At 39.7% G+C, this 26,647-nt stretch overlaps 1 protein-coding gene across 5 annotated transcripts in view; it reads left to right on the forward strand.

Moving 5' to 3' along the window:
* The window catches only part of Raly (RALY heterogeneous nuclear ribonucleoprotein), a 73,372-nt gene that overhangs the window by 11,692 nt on the left and 35,033 nt on the right, over window positions 1-26,647 (forward strand). For 2 of the 5 annotated variants that reach the window (XM_034493709.1, XM_034493712.2), the window contains exon 2: window positions 16,652-16,734. The exons of 2 other annotated variants lie outside the window; for them this stretch is intronic. The gene's annotated coding sequence lies outside the window, so the exon portion shown is untranslated. Of the gene's footprint in view, window positions 1-59; window positions 80-16,651; window positions 16,735-26,647 lie in introns of those variants that run through there. One more of the 5 variants, XM_076930054.1, reaches the window with a different exon arrangement.

Consider the following 26,647-nt stretch of genomic DNA (forward strand, 5'->3'; position numbering starts at 1 on the left):
CTTCTATCCAGTACCACCTGTATAGGGGTGATACTACCCCCAGTGAGCTCGGCCCTCCTACATCAGTCACTGCCTGTAGGTCAGTCTATGGAGCTATTCTTTTAATTAAGAATTTTCTTCCCATGTATGCAGAGTTTGTTTTTTCTTAAAGCTGAAGAGAAGAAAAACACTGAGACTCCGTCTCTCAGTTCACCCTATTACTTTTGGATTTGCTCAGAGAAAAATGACCATTTCTTTGTTAGCTTTTATCCTGCCAGTGGAACCTTGCTGGGTGTTTTTTACCAAAACACTTTGAAGGCTGCCATGAACATAGATCATGTCTCAGAACCTTTTTTCTTTGTTCTATGAGCAGATGTTAGAAAATGTATCTTAAATTACCTGGCTGAGGAAAAAAGATGTCTCTGGCTGCTCCTTAATGTTAAGTAGTACTCAGCTCTTGATTCTGTGTCTGTAGGATATTTGTTAAGAACCAAGGGATGTTGGAGTTTCCACTAGAGACATTCACCAGAGGGAGGATATTAGGCTCCTGGTTAATTTGAATATTTGTTAAAAAAAAATCTGGCTTGGGTTCTGAATCTGTCTTCATATTAATAGCTGCAATGAATTATGTGCCCATTCTGTAATGGTGCTATACTTGGTTCCATGTATTTGTCCTCACAGAGCTCATAAGTTATGTGCTAACCCCTTAAAAATCTTTTTTAGTTCAGCCCTAAGAAGGTAGATTCTGTTGAATCCTGTAAGCCGGTGATGATGATGGTGGTGGTGGTGGTGGTGGTCTCTTACCATAAATATAATTGACTTCTTAAATAAAAACCAAATGTTTTTCTAGCAATAAATCTTCCTGGGATTCATTCACCATTTTATGTTGGATAGAGGTGTTTTTGTTTTTGTAGAAATATTTAAAGAATCCAGAGGCAGTAGATGAAGGGATAGCATCTTGCTTCATGGGTAGCAAACATTTGTGTGGGACTGTTCACTCCAGTGTTATCTAATGGAGGCAGTTTTGCTTTTTTTGCAAAGAAAAAGAAAATTTTAGTTGTGAACTTCAGAGATGCAGCCCGTTTGAGAGAAAACAGTTCTTTTAACCTTGGGAACAACCAAGTGCTTTCTATTCTAGATCTCGTCAGAGTATTTTATTCTCTAGATCAGAGATCAAAAAGTGGCAGCTTACTTGTTAGGCCCTGAATACATGATACATGTTGTCTTTAATTTTTGTTTTGTTTTGAGTTAGACCCTGAGATAACCCTGGTGTGTGTTACACAAGAGTGACATATGTGAAGGGAGATTTATTTTTGGTTAGTGTACCAAGTAATAGGTTTCGTTAATTCACTTTAATACATATATTGTAATTTGTTCTTCTCCCATTTCCCTACTGCCCTTCCTTATGCTCCCTGCCCTTGTTTTACTGGTCTCATCCTTCTCCTAAAGTCTCCATTTCTGCTTTCCTCCCCAGTCCCTTCCAGTAAGATATCTCTTCTGTCTCTGTCTGTCTGCCTGTCTGTCTCTCTGTCTCTCTCTGTCTCACTGTCTCCATTTCTGCTTTCTCTCCTGTCCCTTTTCTCCCCTTTTCTAGTCCCTTCCAGTAAGATGTCTCCCTACACACACACACACACACACACACACACACACACACACTCCTGTACAATATTCATACAGGATAAAATATGGTTATTTGATATTTGAGTCTTGCTTATTTCTCCAAACAATGATCTTCAGTTGTAGCCATTTTACTGCAGATGCCATGATTTTGCTTTTCTCTGTGGTTGAATAAAATCTCATTGTGTATATGGAGTACATTTTCTTTATATATTCATCTATCAGTGGGTAGGCTGGTTCCATTTCCTGGCTATTTTTAGTAGTGCAGCAATAAACATGAATGTTCAAGTATCTTTGTAGTATGTGACTTAGAGTCCTTTGGGTGTACATCCAGTATATAGGCCACATGGTAGTTCTATTTTAGGCTTTTTATTCTTTCTTGGAACTGCCACACTTTAGTATAGTGGCTGCACCAGGTTACAGTCTCAACAGCAGGAGCAGTTCTCCCCATATTCTTTGTTTCTCTGATGGCTAAGAATAGTTACTACTTTTTCAGATATTTATTGGTCATTTGTATTTGAGAACTGTCTAATCAGTTTATTGACTATGGGGGTGAGTGTACATCCTGGGCCAGGTTGCTGGGGATGTCTCATTTGCATAAGGCTCCCTGGCCCTAAACTAGTTATAGGCCCTGGCTATTCTTTAGAGGGGTTCATACCTTGAATTTTCTCTACCAGGGCTTCCCCCCGTCTTATGACTCTTTATTGCCTTGCCTGTGTGTATTTTCACTTGGCTTTTTGGGGTCCTGTGACTGTGTTCTTTGGGAAATCTTCTGGGCATGGAAGCAGGAAGCCTTGAGTTTACACCCTTCAGTTATCTTCTTGTATCCTCTTATTGCTTCCATATGGGTAAGCTCTCTTAGACAGCAACATATCTGTCCTCAAGTTTGTGAGAGCCACACTATTAACTTCTGTCTCATTGGTGCCAAGGTGGGAACCAGTTGCTTTTTTTGTTTTGTTTTTTTCCTTCCACTTATATCTTGGAAACTTGATGGATTCATTTTGCTGTTGAACCTCTAATTTGCTTTATAGCCGAGGGTAACCCTGAACTTTTGACCTTTCCTGCCTCTACCTACTGAGTGCTAGGATTTTAGATGTACCTCGCTGAACTTGTAGCATTGAAGAGACTTCAGCTAGTCATAGTGCTATTAAATCTCTTGAGTGTAAGTGAGGTCTCTTTATTTTTACTAGGAATCTTCCATGCCACTATTGGCTAGTCAGTCTGTGTCCTGGCCTATTGTAGGGCTTAACAAAAAGGGCAAACCTGAGTAGACTTTGTTTTTGTTTAAGTTGACACTTTCTATTCCTAATATTTGTAAACTGGTTGTGCATAGTGAGGGAAGTGGGTTTGATGCCATGACTTCTGATTAAAATAAAACCTGTTTTACTTAGGAGTTAGTACCTGATTGTCTTGTAGCTACAATTAGCATCTGCTCCTGTGTGTGAAAAGTAGGCATCTTCTGAGTAAGAGACTTGTGGAGGTTACTGTAACATGATCATTGTAGGATGTGGAGTACCTGACAGGATGCCAGTAAGTGTGTAACTCAAAAGGTATTCAGACTAAGCTCTTGTGAAGCTAGTTTCTCAGATCGAGACACATGCTTGCAGTGGCAAATATGTAAAAATCTCAATACATGCGGAAGTGTCAATGCACTGGTTTCTTTTGCATTTTGGAACAGGCAATTAAAAAAATTTTTTTGGGGGGGGGGTTGGATTTGGTTTATTTTATTTTTGAAACAGGCCCTCTACATAGCCCTGGCTGTTCTAGAACTTACTGTGTTGATCAGGCTGGCCTTGAACTCACAGAGATCCACTTGTCTCTGCCTCTTGGGTGTTGGGATTAAAGGCATGCGCCACCATGCCCAGCCAGAGTTTGCTCTTAATATTAAATTACATAGAAAGGGATTTGTGTATGTGTTGCTAAGGATACAACTTAAGGCCTGATCATGCTAGGCAAGTACTTTACCACAAACCAAACCCCTACCCCATTTGTAAGTTGTATGGAATGGCTAATAAATTGGCATACATTTTTAAAAAGTGTGTGTGTGTGTGTGTATTTGAGGGGTGCAAGCATGCCATAAGTACATGTGGAAACAGTTTCTTCTGTGTACAGAGAGGATTGGCAACAGATACCTGATTACTAAGTTGTCACCAGCCCAAGAATAGTATGCAGGTTTTTTTTTTTTTTAAGGTTAAATGAGAAGACATTAAAGAACGAAAAGATCAATAGAAAGCCTTTTGACCTTCCCATAGATTGAAAGAATAGATCATAAAAATAAAAAGCCTTTGACCTTCCAGTGGATCTAATGTTACTAGATCTTGACAACTATTAGAATAGTAGGAAAAAATTTTTAAGAGATAGTATGTTACGTGTCTCTTAAAATTTAAAAGACAGCTCTAGCTTTGAACTCATAGAGATCCACCACCAGCCTCTGCTTCCTGAGTGCTAAGATTACAGGTGTTTCACCACACTGCCTGGAAATCTAAAGTTTTAAAAAGCATGACCTAATTTTAAATGTTGGCAGCTAACCTGGGATTTTTTTTTTTTTTTTTTTTTTTTAGCCAGAAATGTGTGGACCAGAGATACATGTTAGTGACCTATGAAATACACTGTTGTCTGGGAATGACATGGCTAAATAGGTAATGGGGTCAGAAATGGTAGGCTGTTACTGGAGCCCTTGGCTCTGGGTTTGGCCACTTGCCCTCAAAAAGAGAAAAATGATATAAAATATATAAAAGAAAAACTTATTTATGGTTTTGGCCCCAAACTGGAGACAAAGCCATACTCAGTATGTCTCTGTTTTCCCCATAGAAGTGTTAAAATTTATAGAAAAAGTAGAAAAAGGCCAGGAAATAGGCTTATGTAGATTTATGAGGTTCTCATTGAGTTGAACTGGGACAGGTGTCAGTCACAGAGTTTTAATTCTATTTGGTGTTTGTTTAACCTAGTCAGGGCTTCTGTGCAGGGTGTCTATACTGTCAGCATCCTATTTCTTATAGGGAGTTGAGGCTGAAAAAAACAATTAAGATTTTTTAAAATTTTGAGTGAGTTCTATTACAGAAAGAATGAAGCTAAGAGACTTGATAATTTAGGACAGATCACTCTTCACTCTGTTCTTGAAGGCTCTTCTCCCCTCTGCACAATCACTGACACCTCTGCCCAAAAATCCCATACACTTAATGCAATAGCATCTACCATATGCTCTTTACTCCAAGGTGCAACTGTTCTCTTCCTTGAGCTTGTCTAGCTTCACAGCAGACTTTTTAAAATTTAAAAAAAATTCCTCCCTGAGACAGCGTCTTATTTTATAGTCATGGCTGGCCTGGATCTAGCAGACATTTTAATTTTAAAAAACTATTTTTGAGAAGAAATGCCTGCTGACAGGTTACTGAGTGGATTGTTGGTTGTTTGACAGATCTTTTGGAAATAGAGTAGAGGAGAGGGTTAGATTCGACCAGTGGTTCAGGGGTCTCCTATCAGACCCTGCATCTCAGCTATTTACACCACAAGTCACAATAGTAGCAAAATTACAGTTATGAAGCAATAAAAATAATTTTATGGTTGGAGGTCACTACAACCATAGGAACTATATTAAAGGGTCACAGCATTAGGAATGTTGAGAACCACTGTACTGTGTAGATTAGGCCAGCTTTAAACTCATGCCTCTGCTTCTCAAGTGCTGGGATTAAATGCATATGCCACCACATCTGACTGCTTTGTGAGGAGTTTAGTTTGATATTTTAAATCTCACTAGAGTAGTGTGAAATCTTCTGCCTCACAAGAGTGTCCTATGGCTAGAGGCCAGCAGAGGCTGTCTAAAGCCTGACCTGTCAGAAGTGTTGCATTGGTTCCTAATTAGAAATTGGTCTATGTGGGTTTGTAGCCAGACCTGGGGAGACTCTGATTACCAGGAAATTTATCTGGTTATACTTGTTAGCATTGTAGTTCTGAAAGTGTAGTCCTCTTCTGGGACCAGTAGCAGGTAGTGCTGCTCTGAATTCATTGTAAAAAAGGTTGGTGAACTGTATCTTTCTTGGTTATGTTTTCATCATTTCATAAACTTACCCAGCACCTAGATCTAGACTACTTCAGATGGAAAAGTCACATTTAATACTTACTAAATGTTAAATAGTAGGTAAGCTCTTTTGCAAGTTTTTTTCTTCCAATTTATTAGAATAGGTTAGAAAAGGAAATGGAAGCTGAGAGAAGTCAAAGTGAACAGTTTGACTGCTCTTTGTGGCAGCATATTCTCTGTGGTGATGTCCAGTAACATTTGAGACACAGTTATATAATTCCAGCTGCTGAATTGTTTTGTACCTGGGCCCACCTTTATCCTTGTATCTGCAATTGAAGATTGGGTCCTTGCAGCCCTTGAAAGATTGGAGGAAAAATTTTTAAACCAGTAATGAGATAGTTATTAGGGAGGAGCTCTGCTTGTTTTTTTGCTTTCTCATCTCCTTTTTAAGGTTTCTAAGGAGTGAGCAGGCTCTAATGGAAGTAAAGTCATCTTTTGGGATCCGTGGTAGAGCTTTCAGAGTGATAGCTTGTTGAAGGAGGAGGAAAGGACTCTCCTGGATATTTCTAGACCTTGAGAACCTAAAGGCTTAACATGTTCAGCTGCTTGTGTTGTGTCAGACACAATTCCTCCTGTTGTTGGTCATTCAACAAATATTTGAAGAGTGTTGCCTGTACAATAGGACTTTTGGTATTACTAAGGAATCCTAGATAACTTTATTCAGGAAATGATACTAACTATAGTAGATGCTTTTTTTTTTTTTTTTTTTTTTTTTTTTTTTTTTTTTTTTAAAGATTGTCTCATATAGTCCAGGCTGACTTTAAACTGTTAATCTTCTTGCCGTACTTCCTGAGTCCTGGGATTACAAGGGTATGCCACCGTACTTGGCTCTTACCTTTGGGTTTTTTTTCTTTCTCTTTCTTCTTTTTTGGAACTCTTTGTAGACCAGGCTGGCTTTGAACTCACAGAGATCTGCTTGCCTCTGCCTCCTGGACGCTGGTATTAATGCTGTGCACTACAGGCTTTACCTGTGATTTGAAGGAAAAGTAAGAGTGGCACTCCAGATCAAGGGACCAACACAGACAAATGTATAAAGATTCGATCAAGAACCCAGAGTAAAGGAGTGGACATTGGAACAGTTCTTAACATAGAGCAAATCAGATTGAGCCTTTGTCCTTTGCAACGTTTCAGTTATAGCTATTGGATGACAGTGATGTAAGGCATATACAGGTAGAGGAACAGTTAGATTTATCAGCAGAGGAACAGGTAGATTTATTAGCAGGTACCAATAGAAATTTCTAGAATTTTGTAGAAGAAAGGAGGAAGGAAAGCTGAAAAACCAGTAGTCTTTTGGGCCAAGCCTGCCAGAGGTGCTGAGTTCTTGGCAGTGATTTGAAAATTAAGGCCTGGGCAAATTGATTGGTTTTTCTGGCAGAATTCCGTTTATTCCATATAGTCTGCCCCTCCTTTCTGTGCTTTTTAAAAAAGAAATTAATGGAATCTGTTCAAAATACCTCTGAAATGAAATTACATTTTTAACTCTAATTACCCTAATTAAAACTTGACAGCTGTAATCCTGAAATGGCAGATATAGTAAGAACCCCAGGCCTGTGGCAGGCACACTTACCCAGATGAAATGTTCTGTTCTGGGCTGAGAAAAATTATTTTGCTTTTCTCATCAGCAACTTAGTCTTTGGTTCTACAGATTTACCATGCTAAGGCTGCAGGCTTACCCTGGACACAGCCTCTGGTTGCGTGCCCTGAGATGGTGATCAAGATGATTATTAACATACCTGATTTTTTTTTTTTTCTTAAGTTGAAATTGGACTTAAGCTTTTGAGTGAAATTCTCTCTCTGCTTTGAAGGCCAAGGAAATGGCACTTGTCAGACGACTGTTGATCTAGGGTTAGATCTTGCTCTAGGGTAAGTTTATGGCTAGTATTATGGATGCTGTTTAGCCACCTGTGGTGGTGATCCTCTAAAGCTTACACTCTGGAAACTGATGGCAAGAAGATCATCAGGAATTCAAAGCTAATCAAGTCTTGTTTCAGAATAAACAACAATAACAAAAAATCCACTCATAATTTGAGGTTAGGGACAAGAAAGTCTGAAAATAGAAGTCTTTTCACATACCTCCAGTCTCTCTAACTTTGTATAATATTGATGGGTGTAGTTAATCTGGCTAGCCGCAGAAAAGATTTTAGGATGAGAAGGAGGTCTAAGCCTATGAAGCCAACTAAAAAAACAATTGATACTACTGAGTCAGAAATTCTGCTAGCATCAGAGAAGCCTGTTAAAGTCACTAGATACTGACTGCTGCTTTTTATGCTAATAGTTAGAGATATAGTTGAATAAGACACAGTCCCTATTCCTGAGAACTGTAGAATTGTGGTGAGGCAATGACAGGTAAAGAACAACTGTTTGTATATGAAAAATTATGCTGGGCAGAGTAAACCTTACTCAGTGTTAGAAAGTTTGAGTGCTGTAATATACGAAGTACTGAAATGAGGTACGTAGATATTTCAGATACAAGCTCTACTTTCAAGAGCACTTAGTAACTTAAGACAGGCTTATGAAAAGATGATTGTAACATTCAAATTTGTAGATGATATGCTGGACAGATTTATCTGGAGAAGAGGCTGGCCAAAAAAGTAAGAAAATTAATTTTCTACTGATTATCCACAAAGATTTACCATAGCTTTTTTCATTTGTTCATGAATAGGGAATAGCAGAGAAAGAGAGAAAAAACACTTTAGGTATTAGGAAATAGTTTGGCCAGAGTTAGGAGATAGGTGATAACAGTTGTGATTGGAGTAGTGTACAGGGAAAGGTATGGTAGATGTTGAGGGTAGAGCTTAAACTTTAGTAGGCAAGAAGAATTGAATTTATTGAGAAGATACAGGGCTCAGATAGCAGATATATGATATATTCTCTGGTAGAAGTAATTTGAGACAGTAGATTAGTAAGAATAAGTGTCAGTAAACTATGATCATGGGCTGTTAAACAGCTACATACCCAAAGAACTTACCTGTTTACCTGTGATTGCTTTTGCATTACAGTGATATTACAGGGATTTCTGCCATAACCCACAACACCTAAAATTCTAGCTATCCAGCACTACATAGAAAAGGCTGGCTGAGCCAGGCACATGAGGGAGGCAGAGGCAGATGGAGCTCTGAATTTGAGGCCAGCCTAGTCTACTGAATGAGTTCCAGGACAGCCAGAACTACACAAACTGTGTCCAAAAAAAAAAAAGGTAAGGTTGGCTGATATTCAAGTTAGTTAATTATATAGATTTTGTAAGAAGAAAATGTTAGAACTTAGCCTGAAATGGATTGGCAATATTAAAAGAAGTTAGTTAGCAACATGATTTAACAGATAGCACTTGTCCTATATGCCTCTTAAGTTTGTAAAAACCAATTTTGTTGGAATATCAACATCATAGTTAGAAAAAGACATTTGATATGTAGGAAAATACTGATGGTCTTTTATTAGCTGTGTAACCTTGGGCCAGTCATCTAACTGCCTAAAGGCTTAGATGACCATGAATACAGTGCAGTAAACCTCATCATCAGTCTGACCTAAAGGCTTAGCTGAACATGAATATAGTGTAGTAAGCCTCATCATCAGTCTAATTTCCTTCTTACAGAATTTTGTAAGTTTGAAGATCCTTCAGTTGAAAAGACAGATGTCCTAGAAAATAGTTGGAGTTAGGTCAGGGATGGTGGGATGTGATGTTTATTAGTCCAGCATTTAATCCAGCACTTGGGAGGCAGAGGAAGATGGACCTTTCTTGAGTTCAAGGCCAGCCTAGTCTATGTAGTGAGTTCCAGGCCAACCAAGGCTACATAGTGAAACCCTGTCTCAAAAAGAAGTTTGGCAGAGGGTTTGGTGACTGAAAATGTCTGGAGGTATAGGGGAAGGGTTCATAGTAATTTGAAAATGCCCTGACCCCCTTTTCTTCATTACTTCTGACATTTGTTGTAGCCAGATTGAAATTGTATCTACCCTTCAGTTGCCAAAAACCAAAGGCTGGATTTATTCCTAATCAGAAGCTAGCATAAGCACTAATTGGCATTGTTAGCATCAGTTATCAATGCATTCTGTTGTCAGGCATCTGACAGGAGAGCCTCAGTTGAATTGTCTGTATTAGATTGGTGTGTAGGCATGTTTGTGGTAGATTGCCTTATTAATTGATGCAGGAGGGATCAGCCCACCAGGAGAGGCACCACTGTTAGGTGGTCCTGGTCCTGAATAAGAATGCTACTTAAGTATGAGCCAGCAAATGTTCCTCTATGGTTCTGGCCCTGAATTTCTCAATGAATTGTGACCTGAAAGTATAACCAAGTAAGTCCTTCCTTCTTCTGTGTTGCTTTTAGTCAGAATGTTTTATCATAGACAAAAGAAAACTAGCTCACCTGAAAAAGGAGCAGCTTAAGGTAGGAAGAGTTTATTTTGCTTAACATTTCATGGGACGCTCCCATCATGGAAAGGCATGTCTGTGTAAGTGGCTCTCAGCAGAGCAGTAAGAGAGTAAATAACCAGGCTAAATCTTAAGACTCACGTTACAGTGACCCTCTTTGTTTAGTCTTCACCTTCTGATGGTTTCACTTCTCAACCCCCAAAAACCCCCATAAGCTGAGGAGGATCAAGGTGAGGATTTTTTTTTTAACATTTAAAAATGAAAAATATATTCTGTATAATTTCAAAAAACCTAAGTCCAGAGTCTCACCTGAGTCATGAGAGACACATTCTAAGTTGTAAAAACCAAAGTTTTTACTTTGCAAAAAAAAAAAAAAGTTATATACAAAGTTATATACTTCCAGTGTACAGTGGCACAAAGGAAACAAAGCATTTCTATACTAAAGGTGTAGATTTTGAGGATACCAAGCAACAATTAGGCCCAAAGTAAAACTACGACTTAGCAGGGCACATGCCAACCCTTGTGATTCTTTGTTTAATGTTGGGATTATGATGTGTGCTTTATCTTATTTGAGTTTGCATTTTGCATGTTTGTAAATCAGCAACCAGTGGGTGACACCAAGTTCTTCCAGCTTGAGATGTAACATGGTCCTCTTGGATTACAACTGCTGCTTCTGTTCTTGATGGGCAGGAAACACTTTCCTAAGTGACACTTTGGAGCAGGATTGCCTAGAGTTCTCAGTAGGCTGTGTTCTTTTTGGATGTTCAGTGCAGAGCCTAAAGTTTCTCTTTAGCAGTGCTAATGTTCTCAACAATTTACAGTTACTTTGCCCACATCTACCCTTTCCTCAACCTTGTCCAGATTCAAGCTCCTTTTCTCCTTTTCTATCTTTCTGCTTTACTTGTTGCTTTCTCTCATTGTAAACCTAGGTAAACGTAACAAGCAGTAACCAGCCTGAGTGTAAAGATGTAAAATTTCTTCCAACAAATTAGTCTAATACCTTTGAATTCACCATATTCATATTTTTAGGATTTGGACAGAATGCAGTCAGATGCTTTACTAGAATGAAGCATTAATGGTTTCTAGTCCATTCCTGAGAGTGATAGCTAATCTTCATTGTCAGTTTGGGATTTAGAATCTCTGGGTGTTCATTCATCTCTGGGTGTTTTTAGAAAGACATTAGCAAGGAAGGATGTGGGTGGCATCATTTCATAGGGTGAGGATTCAGATTAAATAAGGAAAAAGCAAGCTAAACAACAGCATCCATCTCGGCCCTGCTTCCTGATTATACAGTATGTCTCGTTGCCTTGTGTTCCTGCCCTGAAACTACCCTGAAGCTGTAAACCAAAATACAAATTTTAAAATATCAAAGTACATATATTAATTGAATGAAGAATGGGAGGGGACACACAGTGTTGATGGTGCAAGTGCAGAGGTGAGAGGCAGTTTTGTGCAATTGGTTCCTATTTCAACTTTTGTGTGGGTTCTGGGGATTTGAACTTGAGTTATCAGGCTTTTATGACAAATAAATGCTTTGTCTACTGAACCATTTGGCTAGGCTCCAGCCTTTACTGTTTGCATTTTTTGTCTTTCCCGTCTTTGGCACTCCCTTTACAATGACTTTCCACAATGACCCAGTAAGCTCTCCTTATACCTATCTGGTTCTTTTTTAGTCTTCAGTTCTTTTTCCATATGCCTACTGCAAATCTCTTCCAAACTTGCAAACCACATGAATCGGGTTTAATGCAGCAGTGGTCCCATTTTGGGGTGTTGTTTTTTAAAAAGATTTTTTTTTTTTTTTTTTTACTATTTGTGTACATCTCTGTATCTGTATGCACATATGCATGTGAATACACACAGGTTTGAGGAGGGTGTTGGATCTCCTGTGGTTGAGGTAATAGGTGGCTGCCCATTGTGAGTGTTAGGAACTGTAACTCTTGTCCTCTGGAAAATATCTTAACTGCTGAGACATCTCTCCAGCTCACCACTTTTTTCTCCCTCTTTCCCCTCCCCCCTCCCCCCCCTTTTTTTTTTTTTTTTTTTTTTTTTTGGTGTTGCTGTCACCAAATAGCTGACAGAAAGTAACTTAGGGAGGATGGATATATTTTGGCTCACAGTTTTAGGGTACAGTCTATCATGCTGGGGAAGACATGGTGGATTTCAGACTCCCTTCTGCCTTCAGTTTGACATCACCCAGTTCATTTTATATATTTGGTTCTTATAAGCTCTAGTACAGATGGCCACTTTGGGAGACTTGGGATTTCTCTTTCAAGGGGTCAGTGACAAAGCACACATCCTTTTTCCTTTTAACCTTTTCCTCAAAGTTTCCCTCCCTCTTGCAGTTTATGCTTAGCACCTTTATGTGCTTGAAATTCACCACCTTTAACTATGAAGATTGTAGCCATCTGTAGCTGTTCTTAATAGCAAGAGTCTAGGAGAAGACAGAACTCAGTTACTGGAGTGGAACCAACCCTGGGAGTTACATCCAGCTGTTCCTAGAGTTTCAGCAAAACTGTTTCCAGAGTGGGTAGTTGTTCTTGCTGGTTCAAAACTGACATGAACTGGAAACCAACAGTCCCAGCTTCAGCATTGAAGGAACTCCACACTGTATATTGCAGGAAGTCTGGGTAATGTGAAAAGCACACTGGTAGGGAATAAGGAGGCTCATCATGGCTTTGCCATTGACTTTCCTCTGATTTTAGACAGATTCCCTACTAGCTCTGGTCTGACTCTCCTGTCAGGTGGCACATACACCCTTTCCAGTGCAGCTCTCATCAGGGATAGAAAAGCTATCTTCTTTCTATATAGTCTCAATTGTACAGAACACTGTCTGGAATGTGCTTTGGTGTGTTGATTTCAGATTATAACGCTTTAGATTCTCCTAGCTCTAGAGGGGGAAGGGGGACCATCCAACTGTCTCATTAGCATGGAGAAAAGAAAAACAGTAATTACTTGTGCCTCCCTTGATAATTTCTGCTGGTTGGTTCTTAGGGAAGGAGGAGGGGAAAACTGGAGACAGCTTCAGCAGAGAACGGAGAATATGCAAAGACAAGAATTTGCACATCTGATATATTCTTAGGACATTCCTCCAGGCAGGCTAGAGACTGCCTGGATTGAATTTCAATTTTTGTGGTATATATTATGTTCTTATTGTCTGTTACTAAATTATCTGCTACCCATCAGGGTTTCTGTAATATGCCAGGCATTCTGATACCTACCTTTGTTGGGGAATAGGATAGGATTTTGCTGGAACACTTTGTGACCTGGCTACATATTTATGTCATGAGGTTTTGAAGTAACACAAAATTTTTATTTATTTTTCTACTCAAGGTAAGATATCTTTGTGAGTGGGAAGAACTACAAGACTGTAGTAGATTGTTCAAGGCTAAGAAAAGCAAGATTCATAGAAAGGTTGAGACAGCTTTGAAAGTAGGAGGTTAGAGACAGCTGAAACAGAACTAGTAAATCCATATGCAAGTTTGCCTGTGGGCGCTGGCTGTTTGCTGAGTGCTAATCTTTGATTCTCTGTGTGAGCAGTTGGAAGCCCAGAAGTACTGATTGTAGCTGTAGAGGGTTGGAGGAGAACCTCTGCTGGCAAGCATTGCTGGAGGGAGTTTGGAGCTAGAAAGAAGGCTGTGATTATCTTCTATGGCTGCTCTCTCCTGTCTTGGTTGCTATTCCAGAGGCCAGGGAAACCCAGTCTTTTTTTTCCTTCCCTTCTTGGAGGAAGATACCACTTCAGTACTACCTTTGAGGTAGCCTTTGGGAGTCATGTACTGTAAACAACTAAGGGTTCTACAAAGACATACTATTTAAGCATTTGTTTACCAATACAGAAAATAATTGTTTCTGTCAAACTTACAGTCTTCTACCCATTAAAGCATTTCCTTTTACCTCACTGAGCCTTTTGTTTGATTACCGCATCTTTACTGTTCAGGTTCTGTTGTTCTCATAATTTTATATTCCTGATTTATTTTCCTTTTATATCAAGGTATAGATTCTTGGTTTCCTTATACTTTTGTAGAATCTGTTCCCTATTTTTAGATGGACTATTCTAAAATAATAACATAGTCTAAGGGAAGGACAATTCTCTTTAGTCTAACTTGCAGTTAATTGGGCCATAGTAATGTGCTTCCCAGAAATTAGGACAGAATACATACCCAGGACACAGTAAATTCTGGTTCTTAGAAAGGTTTCCATATCAGTGTATAAGATGTTTGGTCATGTATTTCAGGACAAGTCTACTTGTTAATAGTCTCAAGCTTTAGCATGTAGTCTCGGGGCTGGAGAAATGGCCTAGTGACTAAGTGACTGAGAGTACTTGCTGCTCTTTCAGAGTACCACAATAAGGTCCCTAGCATCCAGTGGCTCATAACTACCTCTAACTGCTGCTCCAGGGGATTTGATACTTTCTGGCCTCTTGGTGCCTGAACACATTTGACGTTCACATAAACCCCCACAGAAACACATAAATAAAAATAAATCATAATCCTTTATGACTTTTATTTTTGTCTGTGTTAAGATTTTTCTTATTTTTATTCACGTGTGTCTGGCTGTGTGAGTGAATGGCAGGTTCCCACGGAGTCCAGAAGAGAGTCTTGGAGCCACACTTGACAACTGTTTATGAGATGTCTGATGTGGGTGTTAGGAACCAAATGGGTCCTCTGGAAGAACAGCAAGTACTCTTAACCTACTGAGCCATCTCTCCAGCCCTCAAATAAAATCAATGTTTAATTAAAGGGTTGGGGGGAGCAGTAAGATGGTTCAGTGGGTAAAGGAACTTACTGCCAATTGTGATAACCTGAGTTTAATAACTGGTTCCCACATAATAGGAGGAAAGAACTGACTCCTGCAAATTGTCCTCTGACCTCCGCATATGTACCATAGCATGATCATGTGTAGGATACCTCCACACCCACATATATAAGTAGTGGGGGGTGGGGGGAAGATTGTGGTCCAGTATGGTAAAAGCCCTGTGTCGTGGTTTGAAAGAAAAATGTCACCTGTAGGTTCATGTGTGTGAATACTTTGTTCCTTAGCTGGTTGTGCTATTTTGGAAGGTTGTGGATACTTTTGGAGATGGAGCCTCCCTAGAGGAAGTAGGTTACTGCAGGAAGGTGGTGTGGTTTTATAACCCAGCCCTGTTTCCTGTTTGTTCTTTGCTTCCTGACCAATATGCTCTTAGACCCTCCTCCTTCTCCATAGTGGACTCTATCTCTCCTCCTTATTTCTAATATTTATTAATTTAATTGTTTATGTATGATTGTGTTTGTTGGTCAGAGGACAGCCCTCTTGGTGAGTCAGTTGCTGAGTCCTGTTTTTTGGGTCCTGTAGATTGAACTCACATGGTCAGGCTTCAGTAAAGTGCCTTTATCCACTGAACCATTCTGCTAGTTCTGTATCCTCTCTCTGTCTATCTGTCTGTCTGTCCATCCACCTTCTTGCCCCGCCCCCAAGATTTACTTATATGTGTGAGAATGTTTTGCTTGCATACATGTCTGTACACTTTGTGTGCCAGGCTCCTGCTTAGGTCAGAAAAGGGATTTGGACTGGAGTCTTTGTATGTCACCATGTGGGTATTAGGAATTGGACCTTGGTCCTCTGCAAGAACTAGTGCTCTTAATCTCTCCAGTCCCCTGTATCTCCCCCCACTCCCCCAAACTTTTTTTTTTTTTTTTTTTTTTTTGGATAGTGGGAGGTTTGAAACAGTTTCACTGTGTAACAGCCTTGGCTGTCCTGGAACTACTAGTTCTGTAGATCAAGCTGGTGTGGAACTCACAGAGGTCTACTTGCTGTGATTAAAGTCGTGTGCTGTACCACCACCTGGCAAAGTCTGTTTTTAAAAACAGATATTTTCATTTTATGTGTATCTTTGTCTGCATGTATGTATGTGTATGTGCCTGCAGAGGTCAGAAGAGGACATTGGGTCACCTGGAACTGGAGTTAGAGGTGGTTGTGAGCTGCTTTATGGGGACTAAATGCTGATCCTTTGCAAAAGCAGTAAGTGCTGAGCCATCTCTCCAGCCTCCTTAGGTGGCTTTTTGTTAGGTATTTGTCATAAAAAAGTGGGTACAGAAAAGTAATTAATATCTTTGTGAACTTTTTCTGTAACAGTAGACTCACAGGACTAGCTCTGGTTTTGCTGCAACAACAACAACAAAAACCCAACAAAAAAGCAAAACCACGAGGGTTGGGTGTGGTACATGTTTGTAATCTCAGTTTGGGAAGTGGAAGCAGGAGGATCAAGAGTTGAGGGTCATCCTTCGTAACCTAGTGAGTTGAAGGCCAGCCTGAACTACATGAGGTCCTTGTCTCAAAAAACAAGTAAGATTTATATAATTTAAAAAAGAACTTTTTTAAAAGAACTGCTGTTCTTTTAAAAAGAAAAGTCCGTACTTTCTCACCACACTGATCTCATGGTATCCTTTGAAAGGCTTCCCCTGGCCATTTTATCTGAAGTAGGTTCTGCTCTTACTCCTTGTTTTTATTTCATGACTGTGCTTAAATTTTCTTCTTCACACTCAACATGGTCTGAAAATCATATACTCAGTATGGAACCAGGATTCAGAGTGTATGATGGTAAGACCCTTGACAGACCTCTGTTTTTTCTGTTACAGGTGAGCTCTATTTCTAGAGACAGCTGCTGCTGACCCTGTGACCCAAAGAGCAAAATAGCTGGCTAAACTCATTCTTGGTACTGGTGAGTGAGGGTATCCAGGCAGTTTGGGCAACGTTGGGCTACGATTAGTTTAGAAATTCCTTTCAGCCTTTGTACTGATCTGTTACAATGGCTATTATTTTTAGGTGTTGGGTTATTCTAGAGGTTGGACATGAGCTTAGGTGGCCTGCTGTCCTAAGAGGAGGATTGTGGTCACTTTCTTGCAGTTGCCATTAAGAATGTTTAGGATCATTTGCCAGAAAGAAGACTTTTTTCCTTGTTGCTCTTGCCAGTGTTGTGAGTGAGAGAGGGTACATCTCAGGACCTTGAACCTGTATGCATCCTCTCATGAATTCTGTTGTAAAATTAGAATAAAAGGGAGAGCTATGATCCAAAAAACTGAAAAGGACAACAGTTTAGAAGCCCAAACCCAAGTATAACAGAAAAGGCTTGGTTCTCTGCAGTCAGATTCCACTGTATTCTAAGCATAGCATTCCAAAAGAATGCCTACATGCCCTCTCTAGGTCTGAAGAATTTATAAAACAAGAATATCAACACATACCTCTCAAATTGCTGTGAAAAGGAAATTATACAGATTTAGAATGTGCCTAGTTATACAGTATATTCCATAAATAACTAACTTAAGTTTTCTGATAAATTAAGACCACAGAACCTACCTAATGTCTCTAAGTTTCACCCCATCTTAGTGAAGCACACAGATGTTTGTAGGGCTGTTAAACTACCTTTGTATTTTTAATGCCCTCCAGTCTATTATTTTAAACTTATTATCATTTTTCTTTCACCCTTTTTATTATTGTCAGCTTCCAGCTTTACCTCTAGCTGTTAATTAGTGTAGCATAGCTCCTCTTGCTGCTTTTAATTTTATCTGCAGGAATATAAAAGCAAGATTGCTAAGCTTGTAATAACATGTTAAAAATAAGAATAAATTAGTACCATGCAAGGACTTAGGGATGATAATGTTTTGGTTCCCTGTTTTTTAGTTGGGCTCTGGGAAACTCAAACTATTATACATATGCTTATATATTACACACTTATTTACATGAATCATTCATTTTTACACAGGGTTTCTCTGTGTAGCCCTGGCTGACCTGGAACTCACTCTGTAGACCAGGCTGGTCTTGAACTCTAAGAGATCATCCTGCCTCTGCCTCCTGAGTGCTAGGATCAAAGGCATGTGCCACCACCACTCAGCTGAACAATTCACATTTTTAAGTAAAGTGAAATGTTTTCACAGGACAATAAGTCCTAAGCTTGGCACACAAGCCATGGAAAGATAGAATTTGTAGAACTTTAGATCACCAAGACAACAGCGTTAGTAAAAACCTGAAGATTCAGAGTAGGAAGAAAAACTAGAACTTGCCAACACTAAATTCAAGAGTATCATGTGGCATTATTATTACTCTGTGCCCTCTCAAGTAGACAGAGGTGAGATACAAAATGACGTAAATCAGTGGGGGTTGGGGATATTGTCTAGTGGGAAAACTGGAATGACCAGTTAGTTATACAACGTCAACACAAGTATCCATTTTTACTAACAGTTGGGGTGGAGGTAGGCAGTTCTTCTGAGACAACAGGAAACAAGCAATGTACATAGCTGGTTAGTGTTGAAATGGGTTCTTGAAAATATATGCTTTAAGATCTACAGTACAACTCTTAATCTCTTACTCTCTTACCCTCTTGCCTCCTTGTCCCCTCCCCCCCCACCCTGCTTCCTCTCTCTCTCAACGTGGTCAGTGCCGGCCTCTACTTCTCTCTCTCCCTCTGTCTCCCTCTGTCTCTCTCTGTCTCTCTCTGTCTCTGTCTGTCTCTCTCTCTCTGTGTGTGTGTCTCTCTGTCTCTCTCTCTCTCTCTCTGTGTCTCTGTCTGTCTGTCTCTCTCTCTCTCTCTCTCTCTCTGCCTCTACTACCCTCCTGGCTCCCCTCCCCATGCCCTCAATAAACTCTATTCTATACTTAAAAAAAAAAAAAAATCTACAGTATAGCAGGGGCCTTATAGCCTGGGCACCTGAGTGCATTGAAATCTAATGCTACAGAACACATGATGGAAACTGTAGCTGCCAGCCTTGCACGGTTCTGTCGTCTGTGGCCTGGAATCCATTTTTCCTATGATAAAATATTGCTTTGGGTAAGTTCTGCAGAAGAAGCGGGGACAGAAAGATATGGGGAAAGATTTACAGCAGAAATTCCCTAAGGAAAAGCCTCCCTTTTGACTTCGGGGAATAGGGTGGCAAGCACACCTCACTTTGTCTCATTCATGTTACTTACTGATCACAAAACTTTCTGACTTAGATTTTTCATTTGAGTCTCTACATTATCACTGAATGGTTGCACATACAAAAGAGTGGGGGTTGGCGATTTAGCTTTTTAGCAGAGTGCTTGCTTAAGTAAGCACAACACTCTGGGTTCAGTCTTGAACACCAAACAAAACCAAAAACAACAACAAAAGCATGTGGCCAGGGGTGCAGGGAGATACAACATTTTTACTAACTGGACACAAGTTAAGAGATAATATTAAAAACTCAGGTCTATCATAGTCAATCCAGCTGTCTAGGTCCCCAACTCCTGCCAGTCCAGCTTCTAACATCCTTTCAGTTCTAGGTATTTTCTTCTTCCTTGGTCTTCTCAGGTACTAGGCACATGAGTGGTGCACAGATATTACATGTGGGCAAAAATTCCTGCATACATTTAAAAAAAAAATATGGCTTTGTCTTGCCCTAAAATATTTAGAATCTTCTTGAAACCAGTTTTTGTTATCTTGGTTGGTTAGTCTGTCTGTCTGTCTATCTATCTGTCTGCTTGTTTTTTTGTTTTTGTTTTTTGTTTTTTTTTTTAAAGATTTATTTTATGTATATGAGCACACTGTAGCTGTCTTTAGACACACCAGGAGAGGGCATCGGATCCCATTACAGATGGTTGTGGGAATTGAACTCAGGACCTCTGGAAGAGCAGTCAGTGCTATTAACTGCTGAGCCATCTCTCCAGCCCTGTTTGTTTGTTTTTACTTACTCACTTTACATGTTATTTTGTTATTTTTTTCCTTCCAGCTCTAGAAATGCCTTGTTTTCTCTGATCCAGCCCTTTCATATAATAGATAATGCAGTAGAATAGAAAAGAAAGACACACCCAGAATTCCAGTTCCTCTCAGTATTAGCTTGATCTTTCAGAACCATGCTGTTATCTGAAAGAGGAGACAGTGGTAATAGAGTAGACAAGCAGAGGAATAATACTGAGAAAAATAAAGGAAAAACTAAGGATCAAGAAGTGAAGTCACTTGCTCAGACCAAATTCTAAATCTCTTCTGTCTCATTCCAGGGTTTTCTGTTTTCTTCTCTAGAGCCAAGGCCATTTACATACATTCGTGTGTGTGTGTGTGTGTGTGTGTGTGTGTGTGTGTGTGTGTGTGTGTGTGTGTGTTAGCGTGTTAGCAGAGATTGGAACAGAGATGGCAGCTTTCCTAACATTTTCATCAACGGCCTTAAAGTCCTCTGTGGTGTGTGTTAATAACATAAGCTGTACTTGTTTTAGAAAAAAGCGCTTCAAAAGCACTCCTGTTTGGTTTACTTTAGCTGGTACAAGATCCAGATGATATTAGAATAGCACAGCAAATTGTCTAATTAACCCATTTCCGTGGTGCTACACTCTGATCTGCTGGCTGGGGTTTGTCCCTGAGTCCTCCTTACCTCTCATCATGTGAGTCAGAATCATTTTCAGTGATTGAGTTAAAAGGAAATTAAATTTCTTTCTTTCTTTCTTTTTTTTTTTTGGCTAGTTTGCCCTTTCCTACTTAAGGATTTTAAAATTAATTTATGTGCATAGATGCATGCATGCTATTAGAAATAAGTTTACAGAGACCATTGCTCTAGTAAGAGTCTGAGTATCACTATAGTTCATCACTAGAGTATACTGTTCACAGAAGCAGAGATGTAAGCACACAGAGAGAGATGGGACGTGTACTTGGTTTTTATTCTAATACTGGTAGGATCTGGGTCTTTTCTCCATAGCCTAGGGTTCAGCCTCCTATAGTCTCTTAAAATAGGCTACTTTGAAAAGAAACATACAAAGGAAACAAAGTGGGTAGTAGGAGGAGTTAACCACTTTAATCCAAGAATAAGCAGGGCCTTTGTGTAAATAATGATTTTATGGGGAATGGGATTAAAACATTTGCATGAAGTCCTACAAGGTAGAAGAGACAGATTTGAATTCCTTGTCATAAACCCAAATTTTCTAGTATTTGATAGAAAAGACTCAATGTTGCTTACATGTCACAGTACAAAAGGTAGTCAGAGAACTTTTGGAAGTTGGTTCTTTCTTTTTATCATCTAGATCTTGGAGATTGAATTTAAGACACTTTTACCTACTGAGCCATCTTGCTAGTCTTTTATTAACTCTTTAGCTTGGTTTGAGTAACATGTTTCATCATAGCATCATCATATATCATTTTATTTTGTTCTCACCCCCTACTGCTTTTCTGTGCCACTCCATCTCCCTCTTGAGTAATATTTAATATGTATACTGTGTGTTTGTGGTCAGTATTTTAAATAGATTATCTAACTAATCTTTATAACTCATTAAATACTAATCTTTCAAGAGGGGAAGCTAAAGCTTTGTAGTGAAAAAAATAAATGCAGAGGCCACATCCTGTCTAAAACAACTCTGACCTCCTGACTTGAGAGACTGAACTCTTCCCTGACAACCGTGTTACCTCAGTGGCTCCTGCCACATTGTTTCTGGAAGAGTAGAATATTTAAAAGTGCCCAGCAAAGGGTGGGCATTGAGTAGCCTGAGAATTGGAACTACCTTCTATGCCTTAGTCATTTTCTCAGGTTTCTGCGCTGTCCCCTGTCTCAAACTGCCATACCCAGAACTCAGATTTGGGCCCCAGAGATCCAAGAATCAAACGGCCATCTTTGACATGAAAGAATGTCCAGTAAAACGTACCTGTCATTTTCAAAGTTGAGAAAGGGGAATATTTCAGGCAAATAAGTCCTCGTTGTGTGCCTACCACTTAAGAGCAGGGAAAGGAAAAAAGAAGTCTGTATATATCAAACTTAATATCAAGCTCAATGAGCTTCCTTGGGAGAGTGAGAGTTGAGACCTGCAACAGACTTTGGGAATAAGATTGTTTAGATTTAGGTAGGTCCTCAAATCTGTATTTACTTTGTAGTTTACAAAGTGCTATATTTTCAGAGGCCTATATTGTGAAGAAAGGGCTTTGCTATTGAATGACATAATCCCAAATCCTTAGTCACCATGATGCTAGTGAGTTTAAGCTTTCTCTGAGAGGGTTCTCTCCCCAGTTTGGGGCCATCCATTGTTTAGTCACAGAAGGTGTAAGACCTTAGTCCTTAGTCTCTGCTTTCTGAGACCTCTTGTGTTTTCATGTTCTATTTCATGCTTGCTTGGTTGCTTGCTTGTTTGTTTGCTTGCTCCCTTTCCTCCCCTTCCCTCCTTTTCCCTCCCTTCTTTTTTCCTTTTTAAAAACAAGATAGGAGTTTCATGTCTAGGCTTCCTACTTGATAGGAAGCTGAACCTGGCCTTGAATTCTTGTATCAACTGTTAGGGACTTCTTAATGGAGCCCCTTGTTATGCTATACTTAGAGGAATAGAGAAAAAAGGATGGGTACATTTTTGTTTGTCACTGTCATTTGTCATAAAATCATGGAATTTTAGGATATTAGAGTCAAGGGTCCCTAACAGACAATTACACATTGACAAAAGAGCCGTTCATAGAAAAAGCTCAGCAGAGCTGCTTTCTTTGTTGTAGTTTTGCAGTGAGCATAGTAACTCATTTCCCCAACTTTCCAAAAGACTGTCCCTAAGGCATTTGCTTTAAACCTGAGTTCCTGGATACCATTTGAAAAACAACAAAGACCTCAGCTAGTATTCACATTTATAATTGTGAAACCTGAGCCCCAACAAAGGATTTTTACCTAAAATTATATACTGTGTAGTATAAGTGACTGGTGCCACAACCAGGCTTTTTGAACTGGGTGTGGCTTTATGTTAGTTACTGTGTTGTTGCCAGAGTGGCCACACTTGATTGATTTTCTCTACCTTGGCTAGGTATTGGTTCTCTTCTCTTCTTGACATCTTATTCCTGTGAGGTAGGTAGGCCTATGGATACATGTTCCTGCCAGTGCATAATTTAATTCATAATATAATCAGCATGTCAGGTTCTAAAATGTATATGTGTTTGTGGCACTATGTGTGTTGAGATCAGAGGACAGCTTCATGGAATTGAAGGAACTCTCTCCTTCAATCTACAAAAAGATTCCAGAGATTGAACTCAAGTTGGCACTTGCAGCTATCTTACTTGCCCGAGTTTTTGTTTTATTTTTAGTATAGTAGGTAGATTCTTCCTCACCAGAATGCTACCACTTTTTAAAATAAAAGTTTATCTTTATTTTATGTACATTGGTGTTTTGCCTGCAGGTATGTCTGTGTGAGGGTAATGGGTCCCCTGAAGTTGGAGTTACAAACAGTTGTAACATATAAGCACACAGGGAAGAGTCATATAGAAGCCAGGTTAACATTTTGCATGTATCTGTCTACTGTACAGTTGTTGCTCTGATTCTTCTTCCTTTTGAATATAAATTAGATGTTTTGACTTCTGCTTTTCCCATCAGTGTCCTGAAATTCAACCTCATAGCCATTTGGAAACCTGATTTGATTATGTCTGCTTACATCAAAATATATTTTCTGATGACTGAACAGTAGGAACCAAGCTGGTTCTGTTCCACTTGGAGGGAACAGGACAGGAAATGATTGTATGTTAGGTTCATGGAAGCTGAGCTGTTAGATCCACAACTGGAAATACCATACAAATCACTAAGTAAGAGATTTCTAGAGCAGGATTTGGGGTATATGCACACTTTTCCATGTATTTGTGAAGCGATAGTGAATTGACCAAGTGTTCAAATGTTGCTGAGGCTGCCTGGAGGCATCTCTGATGCTTTGGACATCATCTGTAGATGCCTTGTTTTAAACAAGGTGGGTGTAGTTTGTTAGAAAGAACCCTGTCTTCAGAATTATATCAGTTCTGATCCCTGTCTGCCAACTCCCTGATTTTGTTCCTAGCTTCTTTGCCTCTCAAGAACGTCAGTTTTTATGTCTAATAATAGTATTGTTGATAATGGCTTTTGAGATTGTTACAGTTTTTAGATATGAAGATGTGATGGTGGGTCATTTCTTGCCTCCACAGTGAATTGAAGGTTTGGTTCCCTAGCAGATAGCACTGTTGAGGTGTTTAGACCATGAAGGTAATGACTTCCTCTGTGGGTTAAATCCACTGGTAGGTTCATACCAAATGGGCTTTTAGGAAGTAGGTCTCGTTGGAAGATGTAGGTCATTGAAGACATGATTTTGAAGAGTGTATCTGCTCCCTTTTGTCTGTCTTATGATTCCTAGGTGCCATAAGGCGAGCAGCCTCATTTGTCATAGGCCTGTAACTATGGAGCTAGTTAGCCATGGACTGAAAACATACACCAAAATAAATTATTCCTCCCTTACTTGACTTTCTCAGGTGATTTGTTACTGTGACAGATAACAACTTAACAGAGATTGGTTTGGGAGTTACATACTTTTGGTAAATACTGTAATGTTGTATAAAACTTGATTGAGTAAAGGCTAAGAAAGCTGATGTGTGTATGTTAGCTCTTTGAAGACTCCAGGAGATGGCAGTAAAGTCAGCTCTTGTCTAACCACCCTTATGTAAGAAATTCTGGGTCTCATTTTCTTTCTCAATTTCAGTTCCCAGAGGTCTTGGGCAAAAAAGAGCCCTCCAGGTCAGGCTCTGTCACACCAGCCGTCATACATGAGTAAGCAGGAGGTTATCCAACAGATAAAAAGGACAGGGCAGGTGGCTCAGGAAGCAGCAGCTGATGAACAAGAGGCTTTACTCTGTTCCCAATAAATTGGTCCTTGGAGATCCTGGCTTTGAAATTCTAATTGACATAGGAAGAAAAAGATTCATTAGGCCCCAGACTCATTAAAATGCTCTGCTGCTCACCTTCAATTTATTCTTGGCAGTTTATCAGAAGGAATTAAGTAAACCAACAGTCTACAATGCTGCTGACAGCAGAGTCCTATGTGCTTGATGTTGGGGACTATGGGTGTTGACTGTGCCTCCTGTATTCTATGGAATACACAGGTGGTTTGATAGAGTATCATCCCTGGGACTTAAAAGGACCTTCTAGATCATAAGTGATAACTCATTTATAGAGGGTCCAAAGAATGGCTGGAACTTGCTCTTAAGATTACCAAATATTTTAATGGTGAAATTGCAGTCACATTGCCTGACTTTGGGCCAAGAATATTTACCTTGTGTCTCTTCTGGATTTTTAGATTTAGAATGTCATTCAGTTATAAAACATAATATTTATTTATTTATTTATTTATCATTATGCATGTGGGTGTTTTGCCCATATGGTGCTCAAGAAGACCAACAGAGAGCCCTGGATTTCCTGGGACTGGAATTATAGACAGTTGGGGAAACTGCCAAATAGGTGCTGAGAATTGAACCCAGGTCTTCTGGAAGAGCAACCAGTCTTTTAACCACTGAGCCATCTCTCCAGCTGCTAAAATAGAATAATACACATTGTGTGTGCCAGTATTCTGTGATAAAGTAAGCATGGAGCTGGAGGAGGGTAGAAGAGTGAGGTCATGGAGCAGGACCACCACATGGTCTTGAGTAAATAACTCATTTGTTAAAGTGCTTGCCATGTAAGCATTAGGACCCTAAGTTCAGTTCCCAAAACCAGTGTTAAGGAAAGCTTGCCAGTTGAAGCCAGCCTGATCTATAGAGTGAGTTTTAGCACAGCCAAGGTTACACAGAGAACCCTAAATTCAAAACCAAAGAGAGGAGGTGGGGGTGAGGGTGGGGGTGGGGGGAGGAAGGAAAAGGGAAGCTTGATGGACATGGTAGCACAGGCCTTTAAATGTGGGCAGAGGCAGATCTGTATGAAAGCAAGGCCAGACTGGTCTACTTAGCAGCTCCAGGTTAGACAAGGCTATAGAGTGAGACTGTCTCAGAAAAGACCAGAAGTAAGTAGGTAAGTAAATAAAAGCTGAGTGTGGTGTCCTGCTCTTGTAATCCCGGTGCTAGGGAAGTAAAAGATGAGCAGATCCTTGTAGTTCATTGGCCAATTTGGTGAGCTCCAGGCTAGCCAGATGCCTTGTTTGAAAAAGGAAACAAGATGGATAGCTACTGAAGAATGACACCCGATACTGGCTTCTGGTTTCCACACTCACCAGTGTACAACCCACATGAACACATGCACAGAGAGAAAAACAAATGAAAAAGGAATGACTACTATTGATAACAAATTTGTTCTCTAGAGAAGTATATAGGGAAATGTTAAATAAGGCTCAGGGCCAGTGGACTGGCTTCTATAGTGCAGTACTGAGATTACGTATAGTTCCTTCATTAAGAACACAGCCAGGAGCCGGGAAGTGGTGTCGAACACCTTTAATCCCAGTGCTTGGAAGGCAGAGGCAGGAGGATTTCTGAGTTTGAGGCCAGCCTGGTCTACAGAGTGAGTTCCAGGACAGCCAGGACTACACAGAGAAACCCTGATTGGAAAAACAAAACAAAACCAACCAACCAAACAAAAGAACACAGCCAGGGCCTAGATTCAAGAACTCTTTGCTATAGTTTTGACTTTAGTTGCCAAAAGCATGGAAGAACAGATGGCCATCTCAGCAGTTTGGATCATGAGGGTATGATCTCAGGTAGAGCTAGAGGATATGTTGAAAGCTCTATTACCAGCTGCTGCTGTTTTCAATTTTTTTAAAAAAAATTATGCTCTTCCTAAACTATTCTCTATCTCAGAACAAAGCAAAAGTATCTAGCTCAGTTTATTTCTGTTTTCTAGTCTTCTACTTCCATCTCCTGTTCCTTCTCCTAATCCCATATTGTTATCCTGAACTGACCCTGA

Source organism: Arvicanthis niloticus, chromosome 2 (assembly GCF_011762505.2).
Source record: "Arvicanthis niloticus isolate mArvNil1 chromosome 2, mArvNil1.pat.X, whole genome shotgun sequence".
Classification (NCBI taxonomy): domain Eukaryota; kingdom Metazoa; phylum Chordata; class Mammalia; order Rodentia; family Muridae; genus Arvicanthis; species Arvicanthis niloticus.